General features: G+C 35.3%; 1 protein-coding gene across 1 annotated transcript in view; it reads left to right on the top strand.

Moving 5' to 3' along the window:
• Positions 1–18,304, top strand: part of Tmtc2 (transmembrane O-mannosyltransferase targeting cadherins 2) — a 227,531-nt gene that overhangs the window by 206,363 nt on the left and 2,864 nt on the right. The window lies entirely within an intron of this gene.

The raw sequence follows: 18,304 nt of genomic DNA, 5'->3' as shown, positions 1-18,304 counted from the left end.
TATTTGTGCCCCCATGAGAAAAAGTTTCCTTTTTGATAGCAAAGAAAGCAGTTACATGAGTCACTTATCCATCCTGTGAACATCAATCCTGGCAGCAGGGAAGGTAGGCTATTTTTTACTCTTCTCTAAGTGAAGAAAGGGGCAAATATATTTAGTCTAAAGCAGCAGTGCCTGTGCTCAAATAGGACTTGCTCTATAATTTGCTGCTTAATGATAAAGGGAGAGGAGAGATGAAGGAAGGCAAATTCCTTCCTTCTCATTTTGTGAGGATGAAATTAGAGTTTATCTTGGCAAGAGGTAGAATTGCTCTGCTAAAAATATAGTCTCAAATTGAAATTTCTCTATTATCAGAAAGTGGTTTTGTCAAGATGCAAAATAGTCATGCATGTGATAAGTATTCTTTATAGGAAAAAAATAAACTGTGGATTGGTATCTTTGGATAAACAAACTGTGTGTTGTATAGTGATAATTGTAAGCTAAACAAAGTAGAGTACTTCCAAAAGTGGATAATGCTCCAAGAGGATATCAAAGTATTTCATTAGCTGTCTGTGTGTTTTTATTTGCTAGTGTTGCTTATCTGTGTTTGCCATTCCCTCTCTTCCCTTGAGTTTGACAAAATTTTGAGAGTAAGAGCCAGTTCCTTTTCACTCTCCCTATTAATTAGAAGGGTGTTATAGATAGGATGCAGCTGCACAGTTATTGATCAACTCTTCTTTAATATGCTACCCTCAAATTATTTTCAAGCCAGCTCTTACAATTGTCAAAATTCTAATGACCTTTTTAATTGCTTTTGTCAGAGTGGAGCTCAGAGAGTCTCTTTCCTAGATTCTTGGTAGAAGTTAAAATACTATTCTGAAACGCTGTTGGGCTTTTAAGAGCGAGATAAGACGCATATTCCCAAAGGGGTACAGTGTTGGGAAGAAAAAGAAAAGAGAACAACCACAAACTGGAGTTTAAGGTCTACATGGTGGGCCACCTGTGTATACTGGACTACCCTGAGCATGAAATCCAGTAGCAGCCCTGCATTCCAGTTGCTGATTCTTGTGCCTGCATCAGTATGGTGAAGGAGATCCTGTATTTCCAATACTGAGTCAAGACCCTCAAGGAGGAATGTGGTGATTTTCAGTTGTTAGTAATCTCTAGCTATTTGCAAAGGCAGACAGAAATCTTCTCTTGAGAAGAGCATCTCCAGTTTAACCTTCTGGGTTCCTCCCAGTACAATCAAGAAATGAAAGAAAATGCAAAGACCATGTGACCATGGTGAAGTAACTGCCTTAAATGAGAGTCAGCAGAAAGAAAACATTTAGGTTTCCAAAGACTATAGATATTGGAATGGTCAGAAAAAAAATGTAGAATAGCTTTGTAAGAATACTTAAGAAATAGATAACAGAATAATCTTGTCAGGAAAAACATAATTAATATCAAAACTCAGTGGATGGATTAAACAGCAGTTAGGTTCAAATGAGAATGCCAAGAAAATTACAGATTGTATGCAAATTGGGTTGCCATGCACAAAAGGAAATATCGGTGAAATAAAGAAACTTTAGGAAAACTGAATAATACAGTGAGGTGTTAAACCTATTCAGAGCCCCCAGAGGAAATGAAGTAGTGAATTTTTAGGGTGGTTAAAAGATAAACAGCCCAATATGTTCCAAATTGAATAAATCAATAGAAATCTATACCATGGCTTACCCTGGTTTTATTATACCAGAGACAAAGATGTTCATCTAAAAGCATCCAGGACAAAGACACTTACCTACGGAGGCATACCAAGTTGACCAAGAGCACATGAAATCAACAATGAAAAGGCAGTAGATGATACAGTGACCACTTTACTGTGTTAAGATAAACTTTCTTTAATACTCTTAGCATCAAGGATTAGCATGTAGTATGTACTTTAGAAATTTCTTCAGTAAGAGGCTTTTCCATTTTCAAAAACCAGTAGCCTTTTACTTTGAGCAAAGTAAAATAGTTTTGGCAAAAAGAGAATATTCCAGAAGGAGATACTAAGATGCAAGATAAAATGGTGAGCAAATACAATAGAAAACATGATACATATCTAATGAATATTGTATAATCTAGTTTCAGGGTTGACACATTTGGGTGCTGATGTTTGAGCAGAGGACATAGGAAATCTTCTAGAAATATAGCGTTTATGTGCTCCCATACATGCTTCCACCAAAGTTGTATGGCCCAAGTGAACTTTTTCCTCCTAGTATGGGAGACTTCCTTTGGACTCATTCCAATAGGGAAAGCCTGTGGAAGTGTGATCTTACAAACAAAATAATTGTAAAAATCAATTATTTGTAATGTCACATATAATATCTAACTCGTAAAATGTTAGTGTATGTGAAAACAAATATGCGTAATAGCAAAATTTCATGCCTCTGAACATATCACGTAACTTTAAAACTAATCTTTGCCACAAACTGTCATTTATCCATGTGTTTTTACCTAGTCCTTTTCTTATGTCCCCTATTCTGCCGTCTAAGAGATAATCACTCTTTGAATCACCACACTTAATATTGAAGTTTTAGTTTTTGAAAGAAAGTTGATACCACTAATTATCAAGGTAAATATATGGTTATTTTAATTTATTTGATTTATAAATTTACTGTTCATTTATTAAATGATATTGCAGGTACACTAAGTAAATACGTTATAAATATTATTTTTAGCTAGCCATTGAAGTACAAGGAAAGTGAACATTATAAAATGTGTACTACAAGACTGCTTGAGCAATCCAATAATAACATTCAGAAATGCATTCATCGGTGTTCAGAAACATTTAGGACATGCTGTTGGTGCCACATTTGCTTTCTTGGGGAAGGTTCTTGAGGCACAGAACAGTCACTTCACTGCTTAAAGTTAGGTATTAACAAGTGGAGGTTACCTTTAAGAATTTAACTTCACAAAAAAAGTTAAGCTGAAAAAATTTTGCTAGCATCTATTAATGAAATTGTGTTATTTTCTTCCTTGGTGCCATCAGAACTAATCTCACTGATATTCTTTATCTTGTCTATCTTCTTCAAGGTCACACTCAGCTGATGCCCTATCACTGGAAATTTAAAAGTAATCAGAACTTCCAAGGGCTTCTATCACCACATCTAACCATCTGTTAGCACCTGTGCCTTTCCATGCTATATTTTCTCCTGTCATTATGGATAAACCTTCATGCTTCTAATTCAAACCAAACTGCTCATTCTGATGGCTTTGTTCTTCTTGACTGGTAAAGGACATCACTCTAGCCCGTGCTCCCCTCTCCTCTCTCTGTCACTGTCTCTATCATTCTATCTCTCAGTGTTGCTTAAGCATTGCTTAATATTTTTCCCAAAATTGAAAAACAAATCACTTAATCCCATTTCTGCTTCTAACCATCACTCCCTTTCTCCCCTTCCCTTTATAGTAAAACTTGCCATTTTCCTTTGAACCCACTCCAAACATGCTTTTCCCCCTGATATGTCACCAAACTTGTTCTTGTCAAACATGCTAGAACAATGCTTAGTGATACTGAATCCATTTGTTCTCAGTTCTAATTTTACATGTCCCGTCAGCAGCATTTGACACAGATGATTACTCATCCTTTCTGGAAACACTTTCTTCCCCAGTTTTGAAGACACCTGCTCTGATACTTTCTAACTCCATCTCTTATATTCTTTACTCCCTTGGCTGTTTCTTTCCCATCCATCCATGTAATTCTCGTGTCATTTTGTATTTTTGAGTATTTTCTTTTGGGGGTTAGTAAGCTAGTTTGCTGACTTCTCTTCCATATTTCTTAAATACTGTCTTTTGTTTTTCTTTATCATTTTATGATATTTTCTATTACAATATATACTAAGTTTTACTTAATTTTGAATATCTATTATCTGTTTATTACAAAGTGAATATAAGCTCCAAGAGACTTGAGATTTTGTTTTGTGTACTGTTGGATTCCCCAGTTTTGTAGAAGATGCTAAATAGTTAGATGTTGATTGAATATATGAGTAAACAAATTACATTTAAAAGGGAAAAAAAGTGAATCAGCTATAAAAGATGTGATGAACCCAGATAATTTTAAAAAATTGCAATTAGAGAACTTCAGGTTAGATACCAGTTTAACTATTTCATCCTACAGAAAAATACTCACTGACTTTCTAATTAAGCTTTTCATTTTATCTCACTGTTATAAATTTCCATTTCATCCTCCCTAAATGCACATGGTTCCTGTCCTCCCACAAACAGATTTCAGAGTTGAGTTGACCTACACACAGAGCAGCCTGCATCCCTGCTCCTCTGCTGGAGGCTGCTGCTGGGAGAGATCATGCTCACTAGCATCCAGGACTTAATTTACTATGAATATTACCTTCATAATTTCCATTTAATTATTACTTCTCCTGGATGAACCAAGGAGTGAGCAAAGTTCTTAAACTTATATCTTTGACTGAATTAAATAAAAGTGTCGAATTATAGGCATTAGAGCATAGCTTAATTTCTATGAGCCATTTCAAGATATTGAAATTGGATTTAATTATTATATGCAATGGACATTACACATTCATGAGACAAATGGCCTACAATTTAATTAGATAGTTAGTGAAGTATTCATAAGGTACTTTGTTTTCAGAATGATCTGTAATAGCAGGAAAGGATCGTGCCTCTCTGGTTTCTGACATAAAAGAAATAAAATGATGTGCCTTCTTGTAATTCTAGAGAAGTGTTTTTTGTTTTGCTCGTTCAGACATGAATCTTCAGTAGATGTGATATGTGGCCAAGTTTTAGCTGTCATCAAATATCAGATCACTATTTCAAGGTTTTTATATTCTCAATACAAAATTATATTCTTTGAATAGGTAAACATATATTTCATTTTGATTCTGTAAACATATTTTACATATATCACATAATTATTATGGTTCTCTAACTCAGTATTGAACATGGGTCTAAAAGAAATCAAGAGTTGGCATAATTAAAGTAATTCTTTGAGTCTGAAATTATTTACTTGGTTCTGCCTTCCTTTTCAAATCTCATTTGGTTGCTATTTGAGAGTATGGGTGAATAGGTATTCAATCAATATATTTGAGGCTTAGACTCTGGGCATGTATATGATTGTCTTATTGATTGCTAATTATTTGCTTGCTTGTTTCCTTTTTTATATTAGCTTGCTAGACCAAGGTAGGGAGGCACAAAGGTAAGGGTATAAGTTTTCAAAAACAGGGAAGTGATGAGACATTGGTATCTAGATTAGGTAAAAACAATGCAAATTCTGTATTATGTAAGAACTTGAGGCTATTAGTCAGAAAAATGTCATCAAACCTGTCTTTAAAATCTTCTATAGAGAGTTGGGGATGTGGCTCAAGCGGTAGCGCACTCGCCTGGCATGCGTGCAGCCCGGGCTCGATCCTCAGCACCACATACAAAGATGTTGTGTCCGCCGAAAACTAAAAAATAAATATTAAAAATTCTCTCTCTCTCTCTCAAAAAAAAAATCTTCTATAGAATAAAAATGTGCTAACAGAACACACTTGAACTTAGGAGGTGCTTGATGTTATCTGACTGTGGTAGTTTCAGATGCAAACTTCAGAAATAAAGGCAAAGTGTGCAAGGATAGATAGCTCTTAAGGGCAAAATGTGAGCTTATACTGTGTGATTGGCAGAAGTTCTACCCTGAGTCCTCCCTTGATTGCCATGAGTGTAGAAACACAAGTCACATTTATTTATTTTTACATTTTCAGCAGGTGGGACACTGGCAAGTGTAATGACTTTGAATAGAGAGCCTGGCTTCACCTTGATCTGTGTGTCCTGATGGAATATTTTCTAAAATGATGTGTGAAGATCTTGCATCATTATTTTTCCAAGCATGTACTAACATGGGCCCTAGAAAATTGCAAATAGAATGCCATGCATTAGCCAGTGTGTTTGCATTTTATTTTTAGTTCCTGGAAAGATTCATAGTTTCTGGAGGATTTGCTTTGTTTCTGCCCATTAGATTTCATCTGGTCATCCTTATTCAGAGCACCAAAAATACTTCCCACTTGCCATGTGCATGAAGGCTGTGGAGAATTTGCTTGGTGAAATGTGTTTCTTCATATTTGTTCTGTGAATGGACAGTTGCCGCCTTCTGATGTCATGTTGAAGGGCGATTGCTCTGAATGAAACTGTCACGTCTGTGTTAATCCTGCTTGCTCAGTCCACATCTGTTTTGTGACAGATTAAACCATTGTCTTGCCCATCTGCTATGTATGGAATGTTTGTGTCCTCCAAACACACATGTTGAGGCCCTAAATCTAACATGATGGTGTGAAGAGATGGGGCTTTGAGAATAATTAGGGTTAGGTTAGGCCATGAAGCAACACTGTGATTGGAGTAAAACCATTTTTAGAGGAGGTACAGGGAATCTCTACATGCACACACCAAGGAAGGCCACATGAGGATATAACCAAGAAGCAGATCTCACAAGAACCAGACCAAACTAGTACCCTGATCTCAGGCTTACAAATCCCAAGGACTGAGAGAAGTTCATGTTGGTTGTTTAAGAAACCCAGTATGTAGCGCTCTGTTATAGCAGCTATTCCAACTGAGAAACCTTCTTTAGAATGTGGGTCCTTAATTTTCTGTATATATTACCTTTGTAATTACTATGTAATTATTATTTCTGAAATTCTCCTGAATTTCACTTTAATCTATTATTCAAGGTCTCTGACAGGCTTATTTCTGCGGTTTTAAAAAGTGAATATTTTTCACTAAGTCCTATTCAGGAACAAAGTCGTCTTTTCTACAATATAGAAACCAGTATCTCTCAGTTGACCTCCATCAGATGAAATCTGTTTATTGCAAATGTAGAAGTCAATTAGAGAAGTGGTATGTGTACACTTTGAGTGTATTGAGAATATTTTGAATATTCTGCCAAATTTGATTGTTGTGCCATCTGTTTAATCTTTACTCCGGCGTGCCTTTGATCATGTTACTATAGTATGTCTATACCATCTGATACACACACACACACACACCTCCCTGATACACCTATATATATGTAGAAATAATCAATTTGCACAGCAAAAAAAAAAAGGCCAGGAAAAACATGAGTTTCTGCTTCTATCTTCCATGACAGTGAGTTCTTAAATATTATAAATGTAAATACCAATTTTTTTTAACTCACCTCTGAAATTGTGACTCAATAACAACATGATTATTCCAGTGATTTATTTCAACTCCTTGGAATGATCAGTCATTTTATGACATCTCATCAGACTTGTACTGCAGACATACACACATGAATGGACAGTCCACCTGGAAATCCTACTCTGTAATCTGATTATGATTGAGAAAGTATGCCTATGTTCCTCCTTTTTCCTCATGCTAAAAAGTAATGGATAAAGTGTAGAGTGAATTATATTGTTTAAATCACAGGCAAAGAATTTGGTTCAAAGAAAAGGGCAAGAAGATTCTGTAGAATTTTAGTAGCAGCTGTCTGGATTGTTGTTTTGGACACATAGGTGATGCTTGTCTGTTGCAGATATTCTTTTTAAGTTTCTTAAATTCTGTTTTGATTCTTATTCAAAGCTGCATGCAGTTTAAATCATCAGCTACTTTTTGTATTTATGTAGAAATTTTATTTAGTAGTTTTGCTTCAAATGATGGGCTCAATACTTACTGCAAATCAAAATAAACAGTGTACTGATTGCATTTTACTAAAGTTATGAGTGCAACTTAGGTAGCCTGGGGTCTAGGTTTTCCATTTGAATCAAATCCTGCAAAAGATATTCCTGTGAAATTAAAAACGTCAGCAGTCCCAGCTTTGAAATAGGATGATCTTGAGTGAAAAGTAATTTCAGAGGTCATATTCTTAATTTAGTAGATGCACTTTAGAGTCTGTTAGAAATAATAACCACCTTTGAAATCATTGTTACATTCAGTATTTGCTATCCCCCACACCACAGCTATTAGCATTTTGATGGCCATAGAAATTAATAGTGCTCCACATGGTGGCAATCACACCCATCATAAAAGTTAAATGAACATTCTTGCAACACCCTCTGGGATGGGGCAGATGTAGGAAGGAAGGATTGAGTACACCAGATGCAATGTGTCACTGACAAATTGAAGTGACTCCCTTAATACAGCATTGTGTCTTCCTTGTCACCTGTATCTGTTTTATTTATTCAAAGCTACTTTGAAAACACCAAATACTATACTGGAACTGAGAATCAAAATGAATCATTTCTATTATCTGTCAGAATTTGCTGTACCATTGCTAGATTTCTTGTGTTGTTTTCCTTTCCTCTACCTACAATTTGGTAAATCTTTTTCCAAAGATGCTCTGTTCAAAATATGACTGTAATCAAAATATGACTACAAAACTATCATCTCTGAATTCAGACTCTTGCCTTGCTGGTGAGTGTTTTGTTTTAGTACTTTGTGAAGATCCTTTGGTTGATAACATTAATAGTTCATTTTAATAAGGATTTTTTTCCCCCAGTTGGGTCTGGTTCCAGGGGTTAACAACATGGAAGTCATTATTGACAACTTGATCTCCAAACTAATTGAAAATCAGACTCCTATATGTTAGGGCTTCTCTCCACACTTGGCTCTGCCCTCAGCAGTCTGCTAAAAAATGCTTTTAAAAAGTAAAAAATTGATTTTGATGCCACCTACCAATTTCAAAAGTTTCATGTACCATTCTCATTCTGGAAGTGTAAAAGACTTTTGAAGCAGCCTCATAATACACCTTGTACTATGGCCTTATAACCATGAGAAAATAATCTTCCCTGCCCCCCACAGCTCAATCTTAATAGCTTCCCTGCAGACACACCTGATCCTACTTTGCAGTGGATGAATTGGTCTTCATGCACTGGACTGTAAACTCCTTGAAGACAGTGAATTCTTCATGTGTGCAGACCTCTGTAGTGCTTACATCAATTCATGGATAACAGCTTTATCTACATCTTCAATTTGAGGGGGCATAATTGAGATAATGAATGTACATAGCTTTTGGTAAATGTCAGGGTGCATTACAAGTTAGCCAAAGCTACATACATAGTTTAAAAAAATGTGTCTTATCCATTCCTCATCTAGTGACTGGCAGAGACCTTGACATATAGTACTTGCTTAATATGTTTGTTAAATTACTTTGAGATTGGTATAGAATTCCTACTCAGGTCAGTTCTTTTTGCTAAACCATATAAAATTGTCTCCTTTCAACAAGTTTTCATTGAGAGCTTCTTTCATATGCCAATGCCTGGCACTAGCAATATAAAGACAATTAAAATAAATTCAATAAATGTCTTACCCTCCAGCAAAGAAGATAGAGACTTGTAATAAGTAGCTATAATTCATTGTGGTAAATGTTGCAATTAATGTATGCAGCCAGTTCCACGGGAATATAGACAAGTAAACTATGAATAGAGATTGTTAGAGTCTTTTTTTTCTTTTTTTTATGAGCAGAGTTTGTCAAAGACAGAATGGAGGAAGGACTATGTCAGAGCAGCAGTCTGTGTTAAGGAATGAACACTCTCAAAAACCGAAGTTTCACATGTCTCAGGGAGAATGTACACGGAGGCCACTATTCTAGATGCCAGGTTGTAAAGCATCTCTTAATTCTGGGCCAAAGATTCTGAATTTTTTACAGGCACAGGTTGAAATCTTTGAAACATCATCTGTGAATAAGAAAGGCCAACATTTAAAATGAGAGACATTGGTGTAAGGAAGAAACTGAAGTAGGAGGATCATAGGGGCCGATAGAGATTCAGAATGGGTTGGGATGCTCAACGTACACGGTGCCAGTAGAAATAGGGAATGGTAAGAAAGTTGAAATATGAAGCATATTGTTCATCTTCAATTATTTTCCAGTTGTCCCTGAAAAGGGAACTAAAAAGGAAGCCAAAGAGCAGCATAGCTGGAGAAAGACAGAGGGGCTAGAAAGAAAATGTTCTTGATGCTGGCTCACTAGGGGCTACCATTGTTCGCCCAGAAATAGCAGTTCTGGATTTTACATAGGCACTGTGTGACATTCATGGGAATCCTGCTGCCCCTCTCTGAAGCCCACCCTGTGGCTGCTCAGATTTCTGACATTACCTTCTCTCGCCACTGAAAATGAACCTGTATCGAGGACTTTCCATTTTGTTTGTAACAGACTTTTTTCTCTTAGAAACAGTGGTTGTTTGGTTCTCTGAGTCTTGGAAAACACCAGCAGGCAGTCCTTCTTAGGGCCTGTCTGGAGGGGGCTCTGTGTTCCTGTCTTTCAAATATCACCATGTGGGTGAAAACCTTTACCAAACTTATTCTGTCCAAATGTTAAAAAACAGATTGGTCATTGAGAAGAAAATATGTAAAGCAATAAACTTTTGAAAATGGTATTAATTTCCATGGTAATCAGAGAAAATAAATTAAGCACAGAACCACATACTTTGTCAAAACTTTCAACTTGGGAAAACTAAAAAAGTTATGTAATATCATGTGTTATTAACCTACTTTGTTCTATTGTTCCAGATATGGAACACCTATGAAAACTACTTAAATTGAGTGACAGATAAACCATGTATGGTAACTTTGAAAAAATATGTTTTTAGACATCTATCCTTTTGAGAAGAGTAAAGGGTAAATGATAAAAATGTTTGGGAAAAAGTAGTTTATGAGAATACATATTAAATATATATATATATATATTAAATATTAAATATATATATATATATATAGTCTAGATTATGATTTCCAACCTATTTTAATGCAACTATGTCAATTTTTTTTGCAATACTGAATTGAAAACTTGGTACTTATTAGGTTAAGGACATTAGAAAAAAGGTACCCCGTGTAATTTGTATCCTCTGAAAGGTTATTTGGTAAGATTTAGTGACATCAAGGATGCCCTGTCATCCAGCAGATCCCCTCCCAGCAGCTTTGCCATAACTGTGTGTAGAGATATGCACAAGAATGCTGTTGGCAGCCCTCTCAAAGAGTCTATAAATAGGCAGTCCTTCAACGAAATTCATGCAAAAGAAATAACCTTACATCTGTCGAGATGAATACATCTGAAAAACAAAGTGATGAGCAAAAAGTGCAAGTTTCAGCTGCATGCTTAGCAGAATGGTGTTCTGTGATGGATGATGACAAATTTATAAAATCTAAACTTACAAAATAATATTTGCGGGGCTGGGGCTATGGCTCAGCGGTAGAGTGCTCGCCTCGCACTTGCAAGGCCCTGGGTTCAATCCTCAGCACCACATATAAATAAATAAAATAAAGTTATAAAAAAAAAATAAAAAGAAGCCTTAACATTAAAATAATAATAGTAATAATAATAATATTTGCATTTAGCAACCCAGTCAATAAATGGGCTAAGGAACTGAACAGACACTTCTCAGAAGAAGGTATACAAGCAATCAGCAAATATATGAAACAGTGTTCAACATCTTTAGTAATTAGAGAAATGCAAATCAAAACTACTGTAAGATTTCATCTCACTCCAGTCAGAATGGCAGTTATCAAGAATATAGGCAATATTAAGTGTTGGAGAGGTTTGGGGTGGGGGGGAAGTACACTCATACATTGCTGGTAGGACTGCAAATTGGTTCAACCACTTTGGAAAGCAGTGTGGAGATTCCTCAGAAAACTTGGAATGGAACTGTCATTTGACCCAGCTATCCCACTCCTCGGTCTATACTCAAAGGACTTAAAATCAGCATACTATAGTGACATAGCCACAGCAATGTTTATAACAGCTGAATTCACTCACAATAGCTAAACTGTGGAGTCAACCTAGATGCCTTTCAGTGGATGAATGGATTATATATATATATATATATATATATATATATATATATATGGCATATACACACAATGGAATTTTACTCAGCAATAAAAGAGAATAAAATCATGGCATTTGCAGATAAATGGATGGCGTTGGATAAGATAATACTATGTGAAGTTAGCCAATCCCCCTCAAAAAATGCCAAATGTTTTCTCTGATATAAGGAGGCTGACTCATAGTGGGGTAGGGAGGGGGGAGCATGGGAGGAATAAATGAATTCTAGATAGGCCAGAGGGATGGGAGGAAAAAGGAGGGTGCAGGGGATTAGCAAGGAAGGTGGAATGTGATAGACATCATTATCCAAAGTACATGTATGAAGACACGAATTGGTGTCAACATACTTTATATACAATCAGAGATATGAAAAATTGTGCTGTATATGTGTAATAAGAATTGTAATGCATTCTGCTGTCATTTATTTTTTTAAAAATCAATAAAAAAAGAAACTGTGGTACTATACACAATGGAATATTACTCAGTTTTAAAAGATAATAAAATGATGGCATTTGCAGGTAAATAGATGGAGTTGGAGAATATTATGCTAAGTGATACATCCCAAAAAACTAAAGGCTGAATGTTTTCTCTGATTAGTAGTTGCTGATCGATGATGGGGGGTGGGCATGGGAAGAATGGAGGAACTTTGGATTGGGCAAAGGGGAGGGTGGGGAGGAATTATAGGGGTAGGAAAGATGGTGGAATGAGATGTACTCTAGGTACATGTATGATTGCACAAATGGTGCTTTTCTATATCGTGTACGACCAGAGAATTGAAATATTATGCTCCATTTGTGTATGATGAATTGAAATGCATTCTGATGTCATGAATAAGTAAGTAGAACAAATAATAATAATAATAATGAAATAAATGTGTAAAACATGGACTGGAATGACGAATACCTGCTTTAGGATTGTGGTCTTCTTTGGGAGGTATTTGGGCCGTCAGTTGTATTTATGAGGTTTCATTTGGTGAGTATACGTTTGTTATAGTCTCTGAAATTTTCAAATTTTCAAAATTTCAACTTTATTTTTCATTTACTCTATCACTTACCATTCTGTTTAGCTGTGAATTCATTCTTTTCTGTCAAAGTAATTTTATTTAAATTAACAAAGAAAAGATGATTGGGTCTTAAACCAAGGTGGAAGCAAGAGGCAAGGTATAATTAGAAAAAGAAACATTAAAAAGATATTTTGAGGTGAAGTTACCACTACTTAACAATTAGATATAAGTATATATTAGTTTGTGGGAGGGAGAGGCAAAAATCAAGGATCATTTATTCAGAATTCTAGCAGTATTAGGCCATTAAGCATGTCAATAGAACAAGAGGAGTGATATTGGAGAGTAAGGTATCTATTATTGTCTCTGTGTTTTCCATAAGCCTAACTGGTTGTCTTAAAAACTTTAATAATTATTTATTAATTATCTGACATGTACAAAGCCCAGATAAATATAGGAGATCCTTTACATTTATGCATTTATCTTTTCCATTAATTTGTTTTCTTAATATGTTTATACCATTAATTTTTAAATATCATAGTACAGTCACTGCTTCAGTAAATTCAATTGGATGGCAATTTCAACTGAATACAGTTGAATGGCAGCATGCAGCCTTCATTAAGTTATCTAGTAACTATTTTTAAAATGTGTGAGAATCCAATAAATACTTCAGTGTGTGCAAACTCATCTGTTTGAAAATTATATCCCAAAGGAAAATTGAAGTGGTTATCTTGAACATTCCCCAAATATGTACAATGTTAATTGAGTTATGACTCGATCAGGCTGGCTTCAGTTATTCTTTCTTAGAAGTTGTTTAGTTTATTTTTATTTTTTATTTTTTTCGTGGTGCTGGGGATTGAACCCAGGGCCTTGTGCATGCAAGGCAAGCACTCTACCAACTGAGCTATATCCCCAGCCCAGAAGTTGTTTAGTTTATACAAGAGTAAATCCACAACTCCAAAGATAATTTCAGCAACACAGATCATTTGAATAAGATAAACTGGACAAAATGTAGCTAAAATTAGTAATATTGATCAGTTATCTCTGTTTTCATCTTTTCCATAGTTTCTTTTGCCTGTTGATCATCCTTCATAAAAGGGAAATAGCCATAGAGATTAATGGGGTACAGAGATCCCAACTATTACCTGGTTATAATATCTCAACCATTCTTCTTCTTTCCTTTCTCTGGGACCCTCCCAAAATCTTCTTTTCACAGTTCTACACTTTTATCCCATTTCCAATAAAAACAAAAAAAATCCTGCCACTAATTCCACATATGGTACCACGAGTCTTCCTCCATGGATTTCTTTGCAAGCCTACATGATAGGCTAAGACCAAAAAAAAAAAAAAAAATGATGTGTTCCACCCTGAGTGTTCGGAGTACCCTGTGAGCTCAGTTGGCTTCATTGGGAGTTTCATGAGCCTTGGACCAGAATCAGACTTCCACAGTCTTGTCTTTGCTCTACTTACCCCAATAGATATCTCTTGTTTTAATTTCGCTTATTTTCTCCAACATTAGAGAAATAAGCCAAAGACCAAAGTAAAACAGCAGTCAGAATATTCAGTTAGAATCCCCTAGAGACTTGGAAAAGACGTCATTTGCAGCCTCAGTATGGCTGCCAGTCATCCCATTTGATGTGAAGCATCTGTTGTCTTCAAGGAATCAAGAAAGGTCTGGTTCCCCTTTCTAGTCTGTGAAGTGGGTGGTGGCGTCATTTGTTATAGAGAGCTAGAAGCCTTGTGTTACTGGGCTGCAGGCTGCTGCCTGCCTTGGTTAACAGGCTGAGAATTTCATCAGCTGTCTTCAATAAAAGACAATGTGTGTGAGGGAAGACATCAGCTATTGTGGTTGTGTTTCTCTTCCCCATCCTTGACTTACAGTCAGCAAATAACAATGACACCAATCAGCTGGCCACCTGAAATTCTTACATTCAATTACACAGTAACGTCTGACTATTTAGAAATCCCTGGCAAGGTCTTATTTCCATACCTTCTTCTTCTAATAACATTTAATCCTTTATAGCTTCATTAATAAAATTTCAATTGAACATTCACTGACTTAAATAATTGCATAATCAAGAGAAAAAGTCTACTTTATGAGGGGATAGATATTAAATCTAACATACTTTGTTCTATATGCTATAACCTCATACAGAAAATTTTATCACAAAAGTTGTAAAATGATAGCATTATTGATCTAGAAGTGACCCATACAGCAGTACTTCTTCAATTTTAATGAGGATACAAAGCACCTGGGATATTGTTCAAATTCACATTCTGATTCAGTAAGTGGGGCCTGAGATTCTGCATCTCTGTTAAAAACAAAACAAAACAAAGCAAAAAAAAAATGGAAGGAAGGAAGGGAAAGGGAAAGGGAAAAGAAAAGGGAAAGAACCCAAGCAATGCCATTGATATTTTCTAAACACTGGTTTGCATGGCTATCCTAAAAGGCCAGAAGGCATTTGGACCAGTGGGTATCCATTAGCCACCTTGGCCATCTCTGGAGGGGAGACATGACAGACTTAAAAAATAAAGACTGTGTCTTTAAAGGGATAAAACAACATCCAATTTTATTCTGAAATTTTTAAATAAACATTGAGGTTGCTTATGTTGAAATAACTGTTGACATGGTGATGATACTCATGTCACATTTTAATAGAATTGTTTATAGATTTAATCGATTTCCATTCACTCAAATAAGAATGCACAATGATGTTTTAAGCATTTCTATTAAAAGAGAAAATAAAATATAAAAATAGTTTATACTGAAATGTATAACTGCTTGAAGATATTGGATGATCTTAAATGTGCACATTTTTAGTTTACATGTGTCTTTACTCCTCAGGGGAAACAGTATTGTGAGCTTCCATGAGATCTGTTATCTCACACTAACAGTATAATACCAATTTGTGATTATTTTTGTTTAATAAGTAACATGCTAAGGTAGATAATGCAAAATTAAAGTTATTACAGAAATGCCATTATAATTAGCTTTCAGAATTCATTTAATCAGGACAGTTTTAACTTCCTAATTGTGTTTTCTTAGATTACTATTGAAATACTAAAATTTTATTCCTTATTTGAGATCAGGAAGGTAACTCCCAAGGACAGAAGAACCTCATGCTGTAATTTAGAAATAGCAGTGAAGTTTATTGATGTGGCTGGGTTGATGGTATTTCACTACCTATTTTAACTTCCATCTCTTTCTGGTTTAACCTAAGGAAGTCTAGGAAGCCGGGAAGGGTAAAGCCAGTTTAAAAATCATCAGCATCTAGATTCAGTGTGGATCGGGCACATTAGCAGGACTGTCTGTGTTCTCATGATCTCTCCAGCAACCCCATGAAGCAAGTCCTGTTGTCATCCTCTTTGTAGAAGAAACTGAGGTCTCAGTCCCTCACCCAGCTTGTTCAGGTGCATACTTGTCTGTGGTAGAGCTGGGATTGAACCTAGGCCATCCAACTCCATAACCTCTAGGTTTTTTCTAATCATTTACATTGCATTTATAGGTGCAGATAGTATTAAGTACAGACTTGTTGGTAACAGAGTGATTCAAGAAATAATGATTATCCCACAGGGTCATCTGTTTTCTCTCAACCCCATCACTGGGCCTCGTCTATTTCTGGTTAGTGAGGAATGGTGTCCAGCAGTAGTTCTCTCTCCCTGTATTCCTCTCTTCCCACTAGATAGCAGGAAGTCTGAACATTTTATCTATTTAGCATCTCTGGTAATTCAGGCTGTGGATACATTTCACCATCAGTTTAGAAGCAGTTTATTGATAGTTGTGCCAAGGACTGTGAGGGGACATAATTTAGAAATGTCTAGGCATCAAGGAACTCGAGAAAAGAATGGTGGTGTGATAACAGTTCTGTTAGGAAGATGGAGTAGGTGGTGTTATTTTCAGTTTCCAATGTGGAGCTTTTCACTGCACATGTAATTTAGAGCTCTGTTTATTTGGACTGGTGTTTAAAATTAGAAGCTGACCATCTGTATTTTTCTTGATAAGTATGGAGTCATCCTGACCAAAAGGTTTTTGAAGGTCAGGAACAGCTTATATGTGCAACATTGTTTTTGGAAAAGAAAAAAGAATGTAGCAAGTCTGAAAATAATGCTCAGTGTTTGAGAACTTAAGAGCATTTTGATATGCATGCAGAGACATATAGCCATTGAAATCAAAATTATAAAGGCTATACAGTAACAGGAAAAGTACAAAGCAACATAATGCAGAGCCTCAAGTAAAATAAGCCTTGGAAAGTGACCTTGACATTTGTAGAATGTCTGCTTTGTACCTGCATTCTGCTATATGGATTTATTATTTTTTCCCTATCTTTCTAAGCATGCAAAAAAGTTGATGTTATTTCAGTATTTCACATGTGAATGAATTAGGGTATAGATTTATTAGGGGACTTCACCACGGTCACAGTGATTGGGCAACAACTCAAAATCCAGATCTGTTAAAATCCAAATGGAATCATGTTTTTTTCCCAGTTAGTTTTTTTTTTTTCTGAGTTTTTCCACCTTCTTCCCATCATTGTTTTGGTTCAGAAATGTTTTTACAGTAAAGAGTGGAGTGAAATAAATTCAGCCAAAAGGTGAAAATACTAAATTGTAAAGATGACTGGGAATTATTTTAGGCTTTTTACAGAGTTGAAGGACAATTAATAGTTGACACTATCTGTAAAATGAAAGCATAATCATAGCATAAACATTATCTTATTTTATCTGATAGTTGAAATATGCATTGATGTGATTGCCAAAATGTTAGCTGTTCCTGTTAGCCAGAATGTTTTAAGGACAAGACAAGAACAGACTTTATTTTAAGATAACAAGCAAAATGTTTTTCCTTTGGTTAGTATTTTCATTGTTAACTGATGTCTCAGACATTAGGATGAGAGGTTTGAGGATGGAAACCTTTATATGAAACTAGCACTACGTACTTCCTCATCCTTTAAAAATATGTTTTAAAAGCTTTTTAAAACTTTTCACATGATAGTTTTCTATTGCAACTATCATACATTACTGAAAATTCTACAAGAATTGCTTAAATACTCTTTTAACAAGTAATATGAAACCTTTCTTATAAAGGTTATATTTTTCCATAACCATATTTTATCTATTTTGAAATTGTGTTTTTCATCATATTTATAGTAAACATTCACCACTAGAAATTTACTAGCTTTAAAAATAAGGATTTGGTAAAATACTTAGGTTAGGTTTGGAAAGAACTTTAGTGGTTGCATTTGAATTTTTTTCAGGGTTTTACTCTGAAAACATCAATAAAAATTTTATAGTTTAAGTTTTTGCATAAAGAGCCTGGAATATTGCTAAAAAGAGACAGAAGTGGGTAAAGATTTTTCACTGAATTTTTTATTTCTTGTTTGTGAATCTCAAAGACATTTTATTCTTTCTATAACTTGAAGTTATATCACTATAACCTTTGTTTTCACAAAATATACTCTGAATAGGTCACTAGGCCTTTGTTACCTATCCTTTTTTATTAAAGAAAGAATACTATTTCTTAGCTGCCTGTC

Source organism: Marmota monax, unplaced genomic scaffold (assembly GCF_021218885.2).
Source record: "Marmota monax isolate L192 unplaced genomic scaffold, Marmota_monax_Labrador192_F-V1.1 WCK01_AAM20220418_F8-fsc00036, whole genome shotgun sequence".
Classification (NCBI taxonomy): domain Eukaryota; kingdom Metazoa; phylum Chordata; class Mammalia; order Rodentia; family Sciuridae; genus Marmota; species Marmota monax.
This window is presented reverse-complemented; position numbering and strand designations above follow the sequence as displayed.